Below are 14,510 nucleotides of genomic sequence, written 5' to 3'. Positions count from 1 at the left end.
GGGATCTCTCTCATCCCCCTCCCCCATTACCAGAGTAAATAAAACCCTTTACTGTGATTCACAAATGTAATATAGATTCACAGAATCATGCGACCCTAAAACAGACCTTTCGGCTCACAATGTCCGTGCTGACAATCAACTACCGATCACACCAGAAAAGGGCTCGCTTACTAGCTGTTGACTTCAATGTCTTGATGATTCAGGTGGTCGCCCAGACAATTCTCTAATGTTGTGAGGGGCACCTGCCTCACCAGCCACTCAGTCATGGGTTCCAGTTTCCAAACACCATCCGCATGAAGTTCTCCCTGAGATGGTCTCTGAGTTCACACACGTCAGGACAGTTTTCTACTATCCTGATAGGCCCGGGTTAATTTGATATGACCTCCGTCACCTCCAAAGCTCTCCATGGAAACAATCGTCAATCCATCGGCCGAATGGACGCCCATGGGCCCAGCACGCTGCCGCTGCGCCTCTCTGCTGTTGTCTGAACGTGGTGACGCGCTGCTCCGTTGTGGACGTTGCTCATTCTTCTCTTCATTTTCATTTGTCGATTCTTTGCTGACGTCACATCATTTCATAGAAACATGGAAAACCTACAGCACAATACAGGCCCTTCGGCCCACAAAGCTGTGCCGAACATGTCCTTACCTTAGAAATTACCTAGGGTTGCCCATTGCCCTCTGGTTTTCTAAGCTTCAATGGAGGGCTTCCTTTATAAATATTTCCTTTACTAACTGTTCTTTGTTGATTTATTTCGCACCTTTCTCTCTGCTTTTCTTCTCGTATTTGCTATCTCCTGCCTCATCCTGATATTATCTCTGTGCTGTCGGTGCTCCGACCCATTCGGAGACCTCGTTCCCGACATGTCAGCAATCAATGTGTTTCACATTATTTACTGAACCCGGTTTCAGTGGCCCTGCTGTCATACATTCTGTTCATCTTCCACCGTATCTCTTCCGGGTTCTCTCTCTTTGCCTCCGGGCTGTCCTTCGGCATAAATATCAATGGACACCGGCTGAGCTGCAGCTGAATTGACGCGAAATAGACTCATTCCTCCTGTGGTCTTTATCGCCGCCTGAGGAAGGTAGACCCAAACAACCCCGCTATCCTGCCTGCCTGAGGAAAGATATCTTTAGCGACCGAGGGGATGGGGCAGAGCGCATTAAAGTTTGTCCGGTCAGGAGAGCCGATATTCTCTGGTATAATCCCATTCCTTTGCAAACTCACTGAGCCACAAGATCAGGAGTCGGGACCAATTCTGAAGATGTACGGCTAAACAGGAAAGCAGGTCAGTCCATGCTGGCGGCAGATGATCATCCGCATGTTTAGAGTGACCAGAGTCACTCAATCCATGGTTTTTCCAATGAACGCCCTGAATTCATAACAAGAGCTTTACAGCGCAATAAAATACATAGTTTTCTTTTCTTTATTCTATAGTTTTATCAGGAGACGGCGACAAAATTAACTCTTTGGGAGACAGAATAAAATAATTTGAAATTACGTGGACACGGGTTATTCCCTCCGCAGTTGAACAAACTCGCTGAAACTTTAATGAACTTCTGGTCTACTGCTCTAATCCCTCGACCATGACAGCCGCGACACTCAGCCTGGGAGACAGGAGGACATTTTTCAAAGGAATTCATCACTATGTTCCAGGGCGATTCGGCTCAACATCAACGTCAGGGTCATAGAAGCTGCCCTGACATACTCTCCACATCCACTCTTTATAGGTTTTTCAATATTCGATAGGTTTCAATGAGATCCTCCCTCATTCTTCTAAATTCCAACGAGTAGAGGCCTTTTATTTTTCTAAGCTCCATGTACCTATCCGAGAGTCTATTAAAATGCCCTATTGCATCCGCCTCCACCACCGTCCCCGGCAGCCAGTTCCACGCACTCACGACTCTGCGTAAAAAAAAAACTTACTCCTGACTTCCCATCTGTACCTACTTCCAAGCACCTTAAAACTGTGCCCTCTCCTGTGAGCCTTTTCAGCGCTGGGAAAAAGCCTCTGACTATCCACAGGATCAATGCCTCACATCATCTTATACAACTCCATCAGGTCACCTCTCATCCCCCGTCGCTCCGAGGACAAAAGGCCGAGTTCTCTCAACCTACTCTCATAAGGCACGCTCCGCAATCCAGGCAACATCCCTGTAAATCTCCTCTGCATCCTTTCTATGGTTTCCAATCCTTCCTGGATTGAGGTGACCAGAACTGAGCACAGTACTCCAAGTGGGGTCTGATCAGGGTCCTATATTGCTGTTACATTACCTGTCGGCTCCTGAACTCAATCCCACGGTTGGTGAAGGTAAATACATCGTATGCCCTCTTAACCACACAGTCAACCTGCAAATGATTGTATCAAGCTGTATTTTTTGCAGTTTTCTACACCACCTGTGAAATGCAGACTGCTGAGCACAGAACAATAAATACCACGTTGAGAAAACATAAACAACAGAAGTGCGAACAACTCTGTACACTTGAACCCAGGCGCTGCAGAGTCAGTCTGCCCCATTCCATCTTGGCTGAGTTATTATCCTCATCAACTCCATTCTCACGCCTTCTCTCCCCAGTCTTTGACTTCCTTACTGAGCAAGTAACTATCACCCTCCGCGTTAAACATACCGAGTGACTCGGGCTCCATCGCCGTCGACAGCAAAGAATTCCACAGACTCACCGCCGTCCGGCTCAAGACAACTTCCTTTGACCTTTGTCAGATTTGAGATGCTCATAAAATCTGTTATATCAGCAATATCACAGACAAAATGCTGGAAGAACTCAGCGGACTGTCTGGGTATTGCCTTATATTTGCAGCATCTGCACATTTTTCGTGCTTGTACATCAAGAACGTCGTTATTTGACGGTTTCTACCCCGACCTTGTTTTCTCTCTTACATTTTTCTTCGTATCTGTGTTTCCAGACTTTTGTGTGTGCGACCAGGAGGGAGTTACAGGACTGAAGGACAGTTCAACATCGGAAACTGCAGGGACACGAGATATGGGTCGTTCAGTGTCGCTGGTCTCCATTTGTAGCGCAATAATTATCAAACAATAAACAATGAAATCTGTAAAAGTAGCTCTTCCGTGACAAATCTGGCGTTTAACATTAAATCTACCGGCCTCATCGCCACCAAAGACTCTGCTGAAGTAATGCCCGAGAATTGTGATGTATTGGTTTTCAATCGTCCAATGTTTGCATCAGAGACAATGGTGTTTAATTGAAGTGTTTGTTCACGTGCCGTCACTAAGAAAATTAGTGAAGTGTTTGACCGTATCGCTGGAGATTGATGCTCTGTTTGAATCGAGGTCGTTGTTAATGCATCAGCTCAGAGTGTCTAACGGAGCTGTGAATTCAGGAACAAGAGAAATCACAGACTCTCACTGAAATGGTGTATCCAGTCATCTGACGATAGAAGACGTTTAGTATCCTTTTATTTCAGCCTTTGGAATTCCGGGTAAGCCGCGGTGTCAGCTGCCGTTGGTGGAAGTTCAAGTTTAATTCCAATGTTGTGATTGTGATATGTGAAAAGCCGGTTCACAGCATCAATTGTCAGTCACCATCTTCCAACCCCGGAATAGACCATTCATAGTCTCCATTTCCCAGTCTGTCTCTGTGGCGCAATCGGTGAGCGCGTTCGGCTGTTAACCGAAAGGTTGGTGGTTCGAGCCCACCCAGGGACGCTGGTGACCCGGCAGTTTTTGCAGAGTGTTATATTGCCAGCTGGGTAACGCTGTGCTGTGCGGAGACCCTGCGACTGCAGCGTTAACTTCAGTGGGAATTAAAATGTTTTTAAAAGCTTCTCTTTCACACTATTTCTAGAGATCAAATCATTACACAACGTATTGAGAAAGAACAATGTTAAGCAATAACAGAATGCAGAATGAAATGTAACTGCGACAGAGACAGCACAGTGCGGGTAAACAATCAGGTGCCACATCATAACTGGTAGATTGTGAGGTCAAGGCTCCATCTTATCGTCTCGGGCACCATCCAATAGACATAACGGCGGAGTTGAAGCTATCCACGAGCCTGTACTACGTGCTGTCTTGTACCTTCAGCCGGATAGAAGAAGGGAAAAGAGAGAGTACAGTACCCAAGGCGCATGGTATATTTTTGTCAGGAGTGTGTAAGTTACATACTCCTTCACCATTCTCTTTGACCATAAGTGCATGTTTCCTCGAGCGACATCTTTGGAATTAACGGACTTGCCGGGTCTAATGTCGTGGGCTTGATTAAATTTTGGATCATTCAGTTGGCGTCTAATTGTTTTCATCCAACATAGGCTCCCCATCATTTTATTTTCACTGTGGACGTCCAATCCCTATAAACGTCCAGCAAACCACCCACCTCCGCACCAGGAAGGTCTCAAATCTCTGCGCTTCCATCGGGAAACCAGACCCAACCAGCTCCCCTCCACCACCATTCACCTCCATCTGGCCGAACTTGTCCTCCCACTTCCCTTAAACACAAGGTGAGCCATGGACACCGGTATGGGTCCCAGCTGTGCCTGCCTGTGTGTCGGCTCCGTGGAACAGTCTATGTTCCAAGCCTACACTGGTGTCGCTCCCTAACTTTCCCTACACTATGTAAATGACGGTATTGCTACCTCTTTCTGCACCCATGTGGAACTCATCCACTTCATCAGCTTTGCCTGCAACTTCCACCTTGCCCAAAAGTTTACCTGTCCCATATCCGACAGCTCCCTCCGTTTTCTCCATCTCTCTGTCTCTATCTCTGAAGACAGCTTGTCCACTGATGTCTATTATAACCACACAGACCCTCACAGCTACCTGGACTATACCGCTTCCCACCCAGTTACATGTAAAAATGCCAGCCCCTCCTCTCAATTCCTCCGTCTCTGCCGCATCTGACCTCAGGATACAGCGTTTCATTCAAGAACAAAGGGGATATCGTCTTTTTTCAAAGAAAGGGGCTTCCCTTCCTCCACCATGAAAGCTGCTCTCAATAGAATCTCTTCCATTTTGCTCACGTCTGCCCCCACCGCATCCTCGCTCCCTCCCCTGGGCAGAGGGTTTGTCTTGTCCTCACCTACCTCCCTCGCCCCAGCCTCCGCCTCCAGCACACAATTCTCTGTAATTTCCACCATCTCCGGCGGGATCCCACCACCAAACTCCCATGTGTGTCCGTCCCTCCCACTGATCTCTGTCCTGGCACTTATCCTTGCAAGTGAAACAAGTGTTACACCTGTCCCTACACCTCCGCCCTCAGTACTATTCAGGGCCCCAAGCAATCCTTCCAGGTAAGGCGACTCTTCAGCTGTGAGTCCTTTAGGGTCATCGACTGCATCCAGTGCTCCCGGTGCAGCCTCCTGTATATCGGTGAGACCCGACACAGATTGGGAGACCACATCGCCGAGCACCTACACTCCCTCCACCAGAACAAGCGAGATCTCCCAGTGGCCACCCATTTTAATTCCACTTCCCGTTCCAATTCCGACATGGCAGCCCATGGCCTCCAGTATTGTTCCGATGAAGCCACGCTCAGGGTGGAAGATCAAAACATTATATTCCGCCTGGGTAGCTTCCAACCTGATGGCATGAACATCGATTTCTCAAACTTCCAGTAATGTCCCCTCCTTCATGAAGCCCCATTCTCTTTTCCCTCTCTGACCTTATCTGTTACCTGCCCATCACCTCCCTCTGGTGTTCCGCCCCCTTCTCTTTCTTTCATGGCCTCCTCTCCTTCCCTGTTCTCCAGCCCAGTATCTCTTTCACCAATCAAAGTTTCAGGTCTTTAATTTACCAGCCACCTCCCCACCCCCACCGGTTTCAAATATCACCTGGTGCTTCTTCCTCCCCTCACCGTCTAACTCTGATTCCTCATCGGTTTTTGCTCCAGTCCGGATGAAGGGACTCGGCCCGAAACATCGACCGTATTTTTTCCCACAGATGCTGCCTGGCCTGCTGAGTTCCTCTAACATTTTCTGTGTTGCTTGGATTTCCATCATCTGTAGATTTTCTCTTTGTGCCTCGATCAATGTCACTCCACACTAAACATATTGTACACCCTTCCGTCTCTGAACCTGGCAGCCCCGTCCAAGCACCCACCCCACGCTGTCTAAAAACGTGACCCGCACATCTTTAAACTCTCTCCTACCTTAAATTCATTCCCGCTGGAATTTCAAATCCCTACCCTGGGAATCCAATTCTGACTATCTGCCCAATCTATGTCTCTCATAGAGTCAGGAAGCGAGCAAGCAGCATCACTGTAGACCCACCACACCCTGGACATCACCTGTTCCAACTCCTTCCTTCTGGTAGGCGCTTTAGATCACTGTATGCCAGGACACGTAGGTACAAGAACAGTTTCTTTCCATATGCCATCAGTCTTATGAACACTTGAATTTTAGTCTATTATAAACCAAGTCCACCTGTACATACACTGGTATTCAGCACCTCATTGTATACAGTTCACGGTTATTTGCACTATTGTTTTGTTTGCTTTTTGATTCTGTGCAGCAAGAGCTCAGGGAAACCGACATCAAATTCCCTGTATGTGTCCACATCCTTGACGATAATAAAGGATTCTGATTCTGATAATTTGGTCAAGTTTCCTCTCAGTCTCTGATATTCCAATGAAGGCAAACAAGCTCAAACACTTTAATCAGGCAACACTTTACAAATCCTGCCAATCCTTCCTGTGAAGTGTCCATTCTTGTAGAATCTGGAATAGAGTCAGAACAGGATTTAACGAGAAACTCTTGACGGATGTGAATTCCAACTCTGATTCACAACCAGTGAATGATAATTAATGAAACACACATCAAAGTTGCTGGTGAACGCAGCAGGCCAGGCAGCATCTCTAGGAAGAGGCACAGTCGACGTTTCAGGCTGAGACCCTTCGTCAGGACTAACTGAAGGAAGAGTGAGTAAGAGATTTGAAAGTGGGAGGGGGAGGGGGAGATCCAAAATGATAGGAGAAGACAGGAGGGGGAGGGATGGAGCCAAGAGCTGGACAGGTGATTGGCAAAAGGGATACGAGAGGATCATGGGACAGGAGGTCCGGGAAGAAAGACAAGGGGGGTGGGGAACCCAGAGGATGGGCAAGGGGTATATTCAGAGGGGCAAAGGGAGAAAAAGGAGAGTGAGAGAAAGAATGTGTGTATAAAAAATAAGTAACAGATGGGCTACGAGGGGGAGGTGGGGCATTAGCGGAAGTTAGAGAAGTCGATGTTCATGCCATCAGGTTGGAGGCTACCCAGACGGAATATAAGGTGTTGTTCCTCCAACCTGAGTGTGGCTTCATCTTTACAGTAGAGGAGGCCATGGATAGACATGTCAGAATGGGAATGGGATATGGAATTAAAATGTGTGGCCACTGGGAGATCCTGCTTTCTCTGGCGGACAGAGTGTAGGTGTTCAGCAAAGCGCCTCCCAGTCTGCATCGGGTCCCACTAATATATAAAAGGCCATATCAGGAGCACCGGACGCAGTATATCACCCCAGCCGACTCACAGGTGAAGTGTCGCCTCACCTGGAAGGACTGTTTGGGGCCCTGAATAGTGGTAAGGGAGGAAGTATAAGGGCGTGTGTAGCACTCGTTCCGCTTACACGGATAAGTGCCAGGGGGGAGATCAGTGGGGAGGGATGGGGGGGTGGAATGTACAAGGGAGTCACGTAGGGAGCGATCCCTGTGGAAAGCAGAGAGAGGGGGGGAGGGAAAGATGTGCTTAGTGGTGGGATCCCGTTGGAGGTGGCGGAAGTTACGGAGAATAATATGTTGGACCCGGAGGCTGGTGGGGTGGTAGGTGAGGACCAGGGGAACCCTATTCCTAGTGGGGTGGCGGGAGGATGGAGTGAGAGCAGATGTACGTGAAATGGGGGAGATGCGTTTAAGAGCAGAGTTGATAGTGGAGGAAAGGAAGCCTCTTTCTTTAAAAAAGGAGGACATCTCCCTCATCCTAGAATGAAAAGCCTCATCCTGAGAGCAGATACGGTGGAGACGGAGGAATTGCGAGAAGGGGATGGCGTTTTTGCGAGAGACAGGGTGAGAAGAGGAATAGTCCAGATAGCTGTGAGAGTCAGTAGGCTTATATTAGACATCAGTGGATAAGCTGTCTCCAGAGACAGAGACAGAAAGATCTAGAAAGGGGAGGGGGTAATTAATGAATAATTAATTAATTAATTAAGTAATTAATGATAATTAATGAATCAATTTACACTCACAGCCTGAATTAGCGTGTCGATTACTAGGTCAATGGAGTTCTGCGTAGATCGTGTCTATGTCAGAGGTTTATATGTTATGTAGTCTAAAACCGTACACCCTGCGATGGCCGGGAATTGAACCCGGGTCAACTGCTTGGAAGGCAGCTATGCTCACCACTATACCACCATCGCTCAATGACGTAACAAAGCATCTGAGTAGTGAGGCATCTTCTATAGTTCCATGCGACTTGACCAGTCCCCGAGCTGCTTTCTGTTGGATCATTCCTCACTCTGCTGCAGGTCTTATTCCGGTAAATTATTGTCGCCATCCCCAACAGACCAGAGTTATACAACCCACATAATAAATTGCCGGTGAATGCAGAAGGCCAGGCAGCATCTATAGGAAGAGGTACAGTCGATGTTTCGGGCCGAGACCGTTCGTCAGGACTAACTGAAAGAAGAGATAGTAAGAGATTTGAAAGTGGGAAGGGGAGGGGGAGACCCAAAATTATAGGAGAAAACAGGAGGGGGAGGGATGGAGCCAAGAGCTGGATAGTTGATTGGCAAAAGGGATATAAGACATCATGGGACCACACCAGCCGTTATTTATTGATTATTATTATTATATATATCTTTCTCTCTCCCTTTTTCTCCCTCTGTCCCTCTCACTATACTCCTTGCCTATCCTCTGGGATTCCCCCTCCCCCTTTCTTTCTCCCGAGGCCTCCCATCCCATGATCCTCTGATGGTGGTGTGGAGAATGCTGAGGAAGATGAATGGCATCAGAGGATATAACTAGATTCCAGTATTAGTGGAGAATGGAAATTTGATGCAGAGGACAATGAAAAGGCAAAGTGTTTGAGAAACACGTTTGCAAACACACATAGTCTAGACAATATAGGGAATGAGTGTTTTAAGAGAAGAGAGAGTCTCTTGGTGGACAGTGGGGAGATTTGTGAGAAACAAGAGGCATTTGAGATTGCCTTGGATGATGACTTTACGTTGGCTGAATTGAAATTTGCCATCAATGGGGCAAGAACTACAGCCCAGGGCAGGATATGGGAAGCTATCATATACTGTACTCCAGTATCTGCCTGAGGCAGTCTAAAAGAAGTGGCTTGAGTTTTATAAGAAGGTCTGGAAGCAAAGAATGCTCCCAGGAGACTGGAAAAGGTCTGTGGTAAAGCCTGTTGAAAACCTGGAAAGGATCCGATGCTGTCCGGTTTCTACAGGCCTGTTGTCTCACTTCCTCACTGTGTAAAATAATGGTGAAAATGATAGTAATTAGGCTGATGATTGTTTTGGATAAGAGAGAATTACTTCGTCACTACAAATGTGGGTTTTGCAAAGGGAGATCTATGACTCCCTTGTACTACTGGGAATGATATCTGGGAATCCTTTTACACTGAAAGAATCAGTAGTTGCAGTGCTTTTGAACATTAAAATAGTTTTATGATATGCGATGGAGGGAGAGGCTTGTTACTAAACTCATTAAGCTTGGTGTTCATGTTGGTTTTGCAAATGGGTATCATTTTTTTTTGTTTTGGGGGGTTATTTTCAGTGAGGGGGGTCATCAGAGTTTGCGGAAGAAAACGTACCTCCCTTCCCAGGGTAGTGTTATCTGTTTAATATTGTTTAATCTGATAGTTAAGTATACTTTTTAATGATCTTGGGCCTGAGTTCAGTTTGGCTTTCTATGCTGATGATGGGGCTTTGTGGAAAAAGGGTTGTAATAGTTCCTATGTGGGAAGGTCTTGGACAAACAGCGTTATCAACAATGGGAGAATGGTGTTTGGACTATTCTAAATCGGTATATGTGTTTTATTTTTACTCATAAACATAGGATCTTGGCCTAAGATACCAAAGATGTACTCTTTTACATAAATGCTGCCTGGATTTCTGAGTTCCTCCAGAATTGTGTGTTGCTGAGGGAATGGTATCGATTCTGGAGCGAGGGCAATGGAGGTTGTTGCTGGAGAGGAAGAGGCAGACTCAATTAGTAACTTAATCAGAATCAGATTGAATATCACCGGCATATGTCGTGACATTTGTTAACTTTACAGCAGCAGTACAATGATATCCACGATAAATAAATATAGAGAAAAAACTGAGTTACATTAAGTATTCAATATTTAAGTTAAAGTATCTAGTTAAACATGAATTAAAACATAAATTAAAAGAAAAAAGTAGTTAGGTAGTGCTCTTGGGTTCAATGCCCATTGAGAATTCAGAATTTGGGTGTCAGAGGGGAAGAAACTGTTCCTGAATCACCGAGTGTGTGCCTTCAGCATTCTCTCCCTCCTTCCCGATGGTAACAGTGTGAAAAGAGCATGTCCTGGTTGGTGGCGATCCTCAATGATGATCGGTGCCTTCCTGAGGCACCGCTCCTTGAAGATGTTGTGTACTACCGAGCCTGGACCCATGGTAGAGTTGACCAGTTTTACAAGTTTTTGCTATTTATTTCGATCTCATTCAGAAGCCGCCCCCCCCCCCCCATACCAGATGGAGATGCAGCCAGTCAGAATGATCTCCACTGGACGTTTGTAAAAGTTTATTTAGTGTTTTAGTTGACAAACCAAATCTCCTCCAACTCCTAATGAAATATAGTTGCTGTCTTGCCTTCTTCATAACTGCATCATATGTTGCATCCGGGTTAGATCCTCAGAGATGCTGACATCCAGGAACTTGCAATTGTCCACTCTCTCCACTTCTGATCCCTTGATGAGGATTGGTTTGTATTCCTTCATCTCACCTTTCCTGAAGTTGACAATCAGCGTTTTGATCTTGCTGACGTTGAGTGCAAGATTGTTGCTGCAGCAACACTCCACTAACTGGTAGTTCACCCTAATTTATGATTTATTGTCACCATCTGAAATTCTGCAAACAGCGGTTGTATCATCAGCAAATTTATAAATGTTGTTTGAGCTATGCCTAGCCACACAGTTGTGGGTGTAGAGACGGTAGAGCTGTGAGATAAAGACACAGCCCTGTGGAGTGTCAGTGTTAATTGTCAGTGAGGTGGAAATGTTATCCCAATCCGCACAGATTGTGGTATTCCGGTTAAGAAGTCATGGATCCAGTTGCAGAGGCCTAGGTCTTGTAGCTTGAATGTGGAGTGAGAATTAATTCCTGCGCTGGGACTGGGCCACGGCGAGTGTGGCGGAGTGGGAAGAAGTTGCTGGTGACTATAATTGCAGCTTCCTCTCCCCTGACCATGGGAAGACAGTTTCCCATTAGCACATTTCCCAATGTCTGTTGTTGCTGGACAGTGAGTATTCTGAGTGGTGAATCCCATGGGAAATGAATGTTGTGTCCATCCCTCTGTTCCACTCCCGGATCTGTACCGGGAAGTGGTGGGGTTTGTCTGTCTCTTCCTTGGTTTGGAGCCTCCTCCATCTGCTGCTCAGAAGAAGCTGAGAGCTGCAGCCTGTGAGTGGCCTCACACACTGGCACTGGCTGAACCAGTCGCTTCACACAGTGTCTGCCTTTTACCTCTTTCACTTTCCTTCTCCTACCTGCAGGAAAGACTTCAATGTACGCCAATGTTCCCTCTTGCCAAGGCTCAATGAACAGAACAGTGGCTCCATCTCTCACACACAAGGTGTGTTACTGAGCACAGAGATACTGACAGCTCATTCGTTCCACAGTCTCAGACAGCAGAGACATTCAGTCCCACACTGAGCCCAGGATCCAGACACAGATTTCCAGTACAACAGTTACAGTGAAACACAGCTGGTCAATATTTCCCTGGTCCCTGGGAAAATATGGAACATTTTCAACAACTTCTTTGAATGCCTTCCATGCGATTTTCTCTGGTCCCAATGGAAGTTCTTTGAATTGCCTGTCATTGCTGGCCTGCTTGATTTGTGGACCAGCACAAATGCCTCCCTTAACCTTGGCGTCAAATAATCTGACTTGGATTATGAATTGAAATATAAAAATATAGGAAATTTCAAAGAGATGGTGTGTGATAGGGACATTGCATAGTGATTTTCAGTATCAGCAGTCCAAATCCATAAGATATACATACCTAAAAGTAATCAGGAAGCAAAATATTTGTTGTCCAGTGTAGTTGGCCATGTGGGTGAGAGTGCGGGGGAAAGCTGAGGACTACGGGAAGGTATCAGTGGACTGGACAGGTAGGCAGGTGGAATATAATCTGAGAGGTGAGGTGATGCAGGTGGGGAGCCCAAACAAGGCCAGGAGACAGACGGTACATTGTGGAATCTGGAGAAGAATAGAGGGTCAGAGGGAGAGCATGTGGAATGATTCCTCAGGTTAGAAGGACGGAGCATTCGATGGGTTTAAAAGGCGGATGAGAGGCTTGCTTTTGTTGGCTGAAGGTACAGAATGGCAGGGGAGGGAGCTCTGGTGGAATTGTATAGACACAAGTGGGGTCACGGCTGGAGCTCTGTGTACAGTCCTGGTCAGCACGCCACAGGCTCACACCCACATCCAAATGAGGAGCAGGAGTCCCCACTCAGCAACTCCCACCTGCTCTGTCATTTAATAAGGTCACGGCTGTCCTGTTTCAACATTAAACTCCATGTTCCTGTCTGCCCACAGAAACATTTCACTCCCTCCTTATAAACTATCCCCCTCTCTTTCCCTTAAAAGCATACAAGGATATGATCCAAAAAACCTGTCAGTTAATCAATTCCAATGTCTGAGGGTGCATTAAGATTCAGAAAAGAATCCTCTGATCTTTTGCTCAAATCATGAAATACTGGTCCCTGGTTCTAGTTGGCAATGGGTGGAGCACCGGCTTATCAGCATAAAACAGAGAGTGGGAACAAAAGGATCGTTTTCTGGCTGGCTGCCAGTTACCAGTGAGTTCACAGGGGTCGATGTTGGGACCGCTGCTTTTTATGAGGTATGTCAATGACTTGGACTGTGGGATTAATGTATTTGTGGGTACATTTGCCAATGCTACAAAGATAGGTGGAGAAGTGTGTAGTGTTGAGGAAACAGAGAGCCCACAGAGAGACTTAGATAGTTTAGGGGAATGGACAAAGAAGTGGCAAATGAAATACAATGTTGCAAAGTGTATAGTCATGCGCTTTGGTAGAATAAATAAATGGGCAGACTATTATTTAGATGGGGTGATGATTCAAAATGCAGAGATGCAAAGAGACTTGCGATGCGTTGTGCAGGATACCCAAAAGGTTAACCTCCAGGTTCAGTCAGTGGTGAAGAAGGCAAATGCAATTTTTGCATTCATTTCTAGATGTATAGAATATTAGAGCAGGGGTGTGATGTTGATGCTCTATAAGGCACTCGTTAGTCCACACTTGGAGTCTTGTGCACAGTTCTGGGCTCCTTATTTTAGAAAGAATATACTGACATTAGAGAGGGTTCAGAAAATATTCACGAGTATGATTCCAGGAATGAAAGGTTTACCATATGAGGAACATCTGGCAGCTCTTGGGCTGTATTCCTTGGAGTTCGGGAGAATGAATGGGGATCTCATAGAAACATTCTGAATGTTAAAAGGCCTGAACAGATTAGATATGGAAAACTTATTTCCCATGGTAGGTGGGGTCCAGGACAAGAGGCATGACTTCAGGATTGTCCATTAAGTCCGGAGATGCAGAGAAATTACTTTAGTCAGAGGATGGTAAAGCTGCGGAATCTGGTGCCACGAGCGGCTGTGGAGGCCAAGTCTTTGGGTGCATTTAAAGCAGAGATAGATAGGTTCTTGATTAACTAGGGCATAAAAGGGTATGAGGAGAAGGCAGGGGAGTGGGGATGACTGGAAGAATTGGATCAGCCCATGATTGAATGGCAGAGCAGACTCAATGGCCTACTTCTGCTCCTGTATCTTCTGGTCGTATAAGCACATGGAGACAGTAGGAACAGAAAACACAAGCCCAGACTTCCCTCATCAGACAACCAGCTCACTACCAGTATTGGTCCAGTGAACATTCCCTGAACTGATTCCAACACATTGAGATTCTTCCCTGAATAATGTATAAATGGGCTCCCCCACCCTATATATGGTGTATAAGATGATGAGAGACATTGATCATGTGAATAGTCAGAGGCTGTTTGCCAGGGCTGAAATGGCTAGCACGAGAGGGCACAGTTTTAAGGTGCCTGGAAGTAGGTACAGAGGAGATGTCAGGGGTGTGATTTTTATGCAGAGAGTGGTGAGTGTATGGAATGGGCTGCCGGTGACGGTGTTGGGGGAGGTTACAATAATGTCTTTTAAGAGACTTTTGGATAGGTTCAGGGAGCTCAGAAAACTAGAGGGCTTGGGTAACGCTAAGTAATTTCTAAAGTACATGTGTGGCACAGAATTGTGCACCGAAGGTCCTGTATTATGCTGTAGGTTGTCTATGT

At 46.3% G+C, this 14,510-nt stretch overlaps 2 non-coding genes across 2 annotated transcripts; one reads left to right on the top strand and one right to left on the bottom strand.

Moving 5' to 3' along the window:
• The first annotated feature begins 3,609 nt into the window (after window positions 1–3,609).
• trnan-guu (transfer RNA asparagine (anticodon GUU)) lies at window positions 3,610–3,683 on the top strand. The gene has a single exon. It is a non-coding gene; the product is annotated as a tRNA-Asn (tRNA).
• A 4,605-nt stretch (window positions 3,684–8,288) lies between these two features.
• trnag-ucc (transfer RNA glycine (anticodon UCC)) lies at window positions 8,289–8,360 on the bottom strand. Its single transcript has one exon. It is a non-coding gene; the product is annotated as a tRNA-Gly (tRNA).
• Between the last annotated feature and the right edge of the window lie 6,150 nt (window positions 8,361–14,510).

Source organism: Mobula birostris, chromosome 28 (assembly GCF_030028105.1).
Source record: "Mobula birostris isolate sMobBir1 chromosome 28, sMobBir1.hap1, whole genome shotgun sequence".
Taxonomy (NCBI): Eukaryota; Metazoa; Chordata; class Chondrichthyes; order Myliobatiformes; family Myliobatidae; genus Mobula; species Mobula birostris.
The sequence above is the reverse complement of the archived record's forward strand: the minus strand, read 5'-3'. Positions and strand labels throughout refer to the sequence as shown.